An 8,223-nucleotide genomic window follows, 5' to 3' on the forward strand; every position below is an offset into this window, starting at 1 on the left:
TGGAGCTTTTTGACAGCTGAGTACCCATGAACTCAGATCTTGAGGTTGATTGATGAACCAATTAAGTTTTCTAAATGGTTATAAAGCTAAATCCAAAATTAGAATAATTTGTGTTGTGTAGGGGTTTGTATACATGTGAAAACTTAGCGGTAAAACTATGGCAGTAATTTATACCTCTTTAACTGAAACAGGGATTTGCAAGGGGATCAGAGGGAGTGGGTGAGAGCCTACAGCCCCTCTCGGTGCAGCTCACGCTCCGTGCCATCTGCCAGGGCCATCAGTCCCTCCTGCCATTTCCTCCCCCAGCTGAGTGCGTTCAGGCCCCTAATTCATCACATGGAAACCTGCAGTCCAGCAAAGATGTCCACATAGCATGTTGTGTCACTACAACTGTATTAGTAGTAGAATGATCCTGGCTAACTTTCCTATAAGGCAAAGGCCAGTGGTCTGCTTTGAGTCTCACTTCTGCAGACTTTTGCCCATATGGGAGCTCATCCAAAGCCCACTGAATTCCTGTTCATCTCGGTGGGCTTCCACTCTGCCTCATTGCAGCTAATCTCACTGCTAAGAGCTCCAGGATCAGGTTCTTTGATCCTGCCTCAAACAAATATTAAATTCTCCTAAACTAAACCTTACTGCTAGGCAGTATCTTCACTGTTGGATTCACTTTGGGGCTGAGCCATTCTTGGCTATGTGCTGTCACGATTAGATTCTTCCCCTTCTGCAACAAGAATGTCCCACGTCACAACGGGCGTGTTGCAGAGACACTCTGCGACCACCGTATCGGTGTACGGGCTTGACTGAATCAAAAGCTCTTTTAAACCTGTGTGCTGCAAACTGCCTGTCTTCCTACGAGGTGGTCGAATGGGCAATGTTTTCTGAGCCCCGTGTGGTTTGACCCCCAAGTGTCTCTTTCCAGCAACGCTTTGCACTGTACTCACATATGTGATTTCCTAAGAGACTGGTCCAGTCCTGCTTGGCATACAGCAGCATTTCTGTGCCCTGTTTGTACTAGATTTACCCTGCCATAGCCTAGAAGCAGACGAATCACATGAAGTTGTTGATTAAGAATTGCTGCCACGGATGTCATTCATGGGTGAAGACTCTGGTTCTGTGTTTAATCAAATGTGGTTAGAAACACTGTAGCAATGGTCACTTTCAGTTGCAAATTGTTTTAAATTTTCTTAAGGGATTAGAGAGACTGTGTCGCTATTCAACAGGGATTTGCAGCCACTGCACAAGGCCTCCTACTCTGAGCACGGATGTGACAGTTTGTGAATCTGGGGTGAAGCAGAAGTGAACTGAGTACACAAATTAGTCTCTAAGTCCTCAGACTCCAAGAACCCTGCTGCATTTGGGAATGATTTTGAAACTACTCAAGGTCAGTTCTGTAAAACCCCATGGGTAGATCCCAAACTAGATTCAAGAGCCAAAATTCTCTCTCTGATTCAAAGAAACAAAATATTGATAAAAGTCTGTAACATCACCTACAGGGACCGAAACTACCTTTTATTTGCTCTTTTTTTAAAAAATGGGACTATTGTGATCTTCGCTTGTCAGAAAGCCACAGATAGAGCCCTTGCCTTCCTTCCATAGAGAATGAAGTTACACCCTTCACTTCTGATATGTAGACAAGACTCTTCTGATGCCAAACCTAAGGGATACAGACAAACCTGAGGCTAGGATATCTGATGTCAAATTGAGATAACTCATAGATCATCAGGGAGAGTAGTTCATGTGTAGCCATGACTAGAATTTTACAATGGTTGTCTCAGAGCCAGCCTTAAAAAAGATTAAGAGATGAAGGTACCGCTTTTCAGATGGGGGAACAACTTTATTTTAATTCATTGACTGACATGTAATTACAAAGCACCATGCTGTCATCTCCCAGGAACAGGAACATGTCTGTGCAGCACATGTAACTAAAGGTGACATTCTTGGACACTGACCGGTAGACTGGTGTTAGAACCCAGACCAGTGATGGAGACATCCAGACCTAACTGGAAAGAGGATAGTCATAAAACCATGGATGCACTGTGTAGTGTGGACACTTGTCACACTTTGATCTAATTTCCTGGTTGGAGATGCAGGAAACCTGGGAAGGTGTAAGAGAGCCATGTGATTCTGCCCGTGGACAGGGACTTTGTCTCACGCACATGATGGGTTACGCTCCCTAAAACCTGGGACTTGCTGTGTGTCCATAATGCACCACGTCCTCTGTGCAGGATGTGCCCATGCATGGCAGCAGCGTGCCTGAGGGTCTTGTTGGCTCATTGCAGCCCCTGGTAGGATCAGTCGCTTGTCATCTAGAAATTCTTGGCAAATGGTCAAAATCCTCCTTTTCCAATCAGACTACATTTCTGAATGAAAAAACATACTATTTGAGCAGGTAAGGCTAAGAAGTGAACTCAAAACCATGTTAGTGTTTCCTTGCCTTCCTCTTTCATGCCCTTAGGTGAACCAAATCAGTGGGCATAATTTCTGAAGACAGTGCATCAGTTAGATGCCCAGCTTCTCGGGGAGAGCTGGATACCGAGATTTCCTTGTAGCCTTTGTAAATCTCTTCCAAAGCCTTTTGCCTTTCAGTGGGTTAGTACAATTAGCAAGCAAATCTCAAATCAATGAAGAGCAATCAAACATGCCAAAGTCGTGAGTGACTAATTGGTACTTGTCGCCATTCTTCCAATTTGCAGTATCATTCCTGATAGTGGCATTGAGAGTCATCTGTTCTCAGAGGGGCCACAAATCTTGTTGGAGAATCTCGTATTTAATTACATGATTTTGTGTATCCTCTCATAATGATACTAACATGTCCTATAAGGTTTGAAAAGAACAACACCAATTTACTGTATCTGTTAGCAGTCCCTGTTTCTTGTGCAGTTTTTGTCATCTAAATATAACTGTCCTTTAGATTTCAACACACGAGGAACAGTGCAATTTGCCAGTCCTTGATACCACTCTCCCTCTGCATATTCCATTTCCAGAGCCCTAGAAGGACATAAGCAGAACTCATTTCCAAGAGTTTATGAAGCAGCTCTGATAAACTAAGCCTGTTATTCAGATAAAAAGCTGGTGCCTCTGAATGAGTTGGATGAGTATTTTCAGACAGAATACTTAAAGGGAAGGGAATATAGGGAAATGATTTATGCTTATTAGAAACATTTAACGTGACTATATCAGAAATATTTATATTTTGTGAGCCTTTTAAAATTGCTATTGTAAGCAAATGAGGATGCATTATTTTTATCTGTTCCCTGTTCAGCTAATGATTCCAAATCTTAGAATTTCTACTTTTTTTGAAGAAAATAATAGTGATGCAATTGCTGATCAGCAGACAGGTGATCCAGAAGTTTTGTATTTCGTGAAACAGTGTCACTGTGGTCTATTCAAAGCAAAAATAAGAGTCAAAGATGAAAGTATTTGTAGGAAGATGAAGTATCTAGGAGACGGACACTGTAAAGCTTTTCCTGTCTGCTGCGATACAGAAGACTGTCACACCTCTATGTGTCCCAGATGAGGGGAAAAGGTCAAGGTCTGTGAGATGGACTTGAATAAGGCCATAGAGGTTTTTAATTAGAGGATTTTAAAAAGCTTCCCAACTAGATGAGAATTACAGTTGTCGGTGAGCTCCTGTGGCAGTATAGGGCGGCAGCAGTTATCTTCGTATGCTCTGTGGAGCGTGGACAGCTTTTGAATGGCAGTTGTGTAATTAATCGATTTAGCAGGGGCAGGCCGAAGACCCTTTTCTGCAACTTGCAAAAGCAACCCCATCTTCAAGGAAATTAGTCTGTACTTTGCACCGTTGGCGCAGCAAACGGATAGTCTGCTCATAGAGAGGCCTCCAGTTTTATAAGGCAATATAGTCAAAGCTTAGCCAAGACAATGTAAATCTCCACCATGTAAAACTAGTAGCCCAAACTGCACAACCTGAACCACTGAAATGTTATTTTATGTCTTCTTGGTCTGATTTAGATTTAAGCAAAATACCTGGCAGAACTGACCAATTAGTAAAGTGAAGGAAAAAGAAAAATCACACCAGTTCTAATCTGCTAATTCAGATATTTTATTTCTAGATGTGACAGGTTTATCACTCTGTGTAAAGCTTCAGTAGCTGGCACCACTTATTAAAACAATACAGATTTTTTTTTTCCTGCAGAAAATTGAAAGACAGTTCTCCCCTAGGATATTGTTGAATTGCAAAATACTGAGAGAAGCGTGGAGTCAAGGAGTGAACCTGGCTCATATCATGCATGTTTAGGTCTTACACTGTAATAGTCTATGAATGCCGTGATGGATAATTACATACACACAAGTGCAAACACATATATATGATTTTAATGATGAACACCAGGTAGATGTACTAGGTAGGTAATGAGAATGTGAAGGGTATTATGGTATATTGGTTGTAAGTCTTCCTTATATGAATTCCCCAAAGGCAGAGTTTTAATGTCATCTCCTATGTGTTAAGCCGTATGCGTGTAAGGAGAGATGTGACTATAGATCCCAGGGCATTAAGAGTGGACAGCTGAGTGGCTCTGTGCTGGGCAAGGTGGAGGCTGGAACAGCAAAAGTTTTTTTGGCTTTTGGGGTGTATTTGCAAGCTTTGCCTATGAACTTTGGGGAAAAAGACAGGACAAATTGATTCCTTGGGCCATCAGCTGAGCCATACTGACCATGAGGAAAAAAACCCCAACAATTTTGGCTTCCCCCCAAGAAAAAAAACTAAAAAAAAAAAAAGAAACAGAGGGAAATCCATTAGCTTTGGGGATCTCACCTCAGATGAAAATGCCAGACTGAGAAGCTATAGCGTAGAGGACAATTAAAAGTCTTTCTGTGGAGAAGAGGTACCTAGTGGTGATGAATGACTAGGTGTTACCTAGGGACAAAAGTCCACAGAGGAATAAAACAGTGAAAGATGCTGAGCTCCCCAGTAGGGAATGGTCCGTATCAGGAAGAAGCAGGCAGGTAAACTGTCTGTGACTCAGAATATGTGATCTCTACAATGTTTTTTTCTATATATAAAAAAGTCTCTCTATAAAAAAAAGTTACTCTACAGTAACTGTGTCTTCTGTTACTGACTCCTGGCCTACAGCTCCTTACAGAACAGAGCTCTTAAAGCACAAGACAAGGAGAAGGGGTCACCGTCACTCGGGACGGCAGCCCAATGCCCCTGCAGATGCCAAGGGCTGCATAATTACACGTATAGTGGGTGATTGCATCAGGCCTCAGTGGTGTTTGCTCTTCCTGCTACATTCATAAAGACTGTCACATCACTTTTTCCTCCTCCTGGATCCCTGGTTGATCCCTGAAATTGCATAACTTTCCTCTTTTCACTGTGCACAGCTACTGCTCCTGTCTCCCATCATCTACTTCTTTAAGATACATTATTCCTCTTCACCTGGGGCAAAGCTCCGCAGCTTTCTTTCAGCCAATCTCGCCTTCAGATTTGACTGTAAAATCTTACCAACTTCAGGGTCAGACTAAAGAGTTCATTGCCCAGGCAACCCTCCCCCTCTCTTTTAAATATAAGCATCACATTTTCTATTCTTCAGTCACATGGTATCAGTCTGTATTTGAAAAACTCATTAATCATACTTGCTAATGCACATGAAATGTCTAATTTTGGTTAATACTGTTTCTGGGAGAGAGACAGTCATTGTATTATTTCATCTTTTGAGAATTAGCTTTTGCTGTTCTCAAAGTATTAACACTGTATGTAGGTATGCAGTCCTGGAGGAGTTGTGCCACTCATACTAATTGGATTATTTTGAAGAGAAGGAAAACGGTTTACAGGACTGAACCCCCAATTCATATCAGTCAAATACAACAGTGGTTCAATAGGAACACAAAACATGGCTTACTTTTGCTTCCCAAATTGTCATTATATGAAGCCATGTTAACAGAGAATAATATGCACTACTGTGATAAGAAGACTTACTTGTCACACAATTTTAAGCCAGCTCCAAGCAATATTGGAATGCAAATATCAACAGCCAGTCTGTTGAACAAACGAAGTCTCCTAAACCTGTATGTACTTATACTGCTGGCACATAGTGCCAAACTAACAAGGAGAACACCTACATCATTAGAAAGAATTATATGTCTGAGATGTTACATCATTTAAAATTCCCCTGTCTCTTTCCCTTCTTTGTCTCCCTGGCGGGAAATTGGAAAGAAGGAGAATGTTATACCTCTTGCTAAAGAAAAGCACCAAAAAGTTTCTGAAAATACGGCTTTGTCTACAATCTCCATTCAGGACACTTAATCTTTGAACCAGTAAGTTTCTCAGTTTTGCGGTCACCACAGGTTCCATTAATTTTGGCAAGATAAATGAAAAGTTGTAGAAGACAATGAAATCCCAGGAAGTGAAAGGACATGACTATTGAGAGCTAAATGGATAGGCTGCAAACGGAAACAGCCCAAAAATCATAAGTGGTATGACAGAGAAGAGCTGAGCTTTTATCCTTTCCTGGAAGGTATTGCCACATTTTCAAGTTCTCAAACCTGCTTTATCAAGGCACTGTGACATAGTGTGTTTAATGGTCTCTATGATTTACAGCAAAATAATTATTTACAGAGAAAAAATCTTTAGGTCATTAGTTAATTTAGACCCAGAATGCAAAGAGTTACTAATAAAAAACAGATTAAACAAAGTATTTTTTCCTTCCCTTAGAGACATATTCATGTGAAAGTATCATTAAACAGAGAACCATTTTTTGCATGGCATTAAAGAAGTCACCAGAGAACTGGAGACTATACCACCGGAGAACTGGAGACTATACCACTCTCCTAAGTATGTGCAGAAATTTGCATTTGGGAAGTAGAAAGTGAATCGAACAGTGAGAACGCACAAATTCACTCACATGCTTGACAGATATTTGGTATATTATGGCCTTGATCTTGCAAGGAGTTGGTCCTTACACAGTCTCTTGCAAATCTATGTTCTAATGGTCTTTATAGAAACTGATAAATCAATGAAATTTAATCACAAAGACATTTGCTTCATATATTTTGAAAAATGTATTTAGTGTTACCTGCTTATTTTATGCTTTATAACAGATCTGCATAGCTTTTCTAGTACAATTTGCTGAAGTAATTGAGTCTGAGGTTCAGGTGAAGAGATGAGGGGTACTCAGCACACAAAAACTGCAGGGAAAGGCTGGTATCTACAGTGCCAGCGGCTCATTTATCCTGGATCCAACCAGGAGCAAATTCAGTCCCTGCTAATACCTACGGCTTCCTCCAAGCCGCTTGTTGGCTCTGAGCAGGAGTAGGAGAGTGAGATTAACTCTCGGACAGTATCCCTTGCGTCTGAGATCTCTGTCTCTGTGTTACACCTTTCCTCTGCATCTGAGAGCCAGTTTGAAAGTGTCTGACGTGGGGTTGTAATGGAGTCTGTGGGACCACTGCTGCTACCTTCAAGGCAAGACTCTTTGATCTCATCCTGGCTTTTTCACAGACAGTCAGAATGTCGTATTTGACATTTCTATATTTTTTCATATTTCTTTGTGTTGTGCAAATGCTTTATGCTCCCTGAAAACCTACTGCATTTGATTAATTGTGTTAAACAAATTCAAGAGCAGTTTAACTACACTGTAAAGTGGCTTTGCTTCTACACAAGGCTCACCTTACATATGCTCCTGACAACCAGTATTGCTTTTTGGAGGCCATCTTTCCAACTGCTGTGTGCACAGGTAGCATCAAGTAAGAGTTAATTTGATGTTCAAGAACCAGCTGTCTCATTTAAAGCCTACTCATTTCTTTCCTTCACCCAAACCGTCCTATTGGACCAGGCCATTGAACTCTAGCTAAAAGTGACCTTGATTTGCCTACTAAGCATCAGCTGCATCCTGTTAGATTTAATAAGTAAGTAATTCATTCTTTATCTTGGTCAGCTTTCTTCATTTGTTTTCCTGATTAAATTAAGGAGTAGAGATTTTCAGAAATTAATCATCCCAGTGGTTTCTATTTCACTTGTATTCTACGGCTCTAGATTAAACTTCCCAGCACTGCTTACATATTCTGAAGTTCTTCTCTTTCATATATCCTCTATTTCCTATGATAAGAAAATAAAGAAGGCTTTTATGCATGTGGGGCAGTAGAAAATAAGAGTCTGTTATAATGTTCAAAATTCAGATGTTCAACAGCTCACCCAACTACACACTTGAGGCAGGACAGATACCCTGCAGCAGCTGCTGAGCTTAACCCACACATTTTGTCAGA

This window comes from Ciconia boyciana, chromosome 1 (assembly GCF_034638445.1).
Source record: "Ciconia boyciana chromosome 1, ASM3463844v1, whole genome shotgun sequence".
In the NCBI taxonomy this organism is placed as follows: Eukaryota; Metazoa; Chordata; class Aves; order Ciconiiformes; family Ciconiidae; genus Ciconia; species Ciconia boyciana.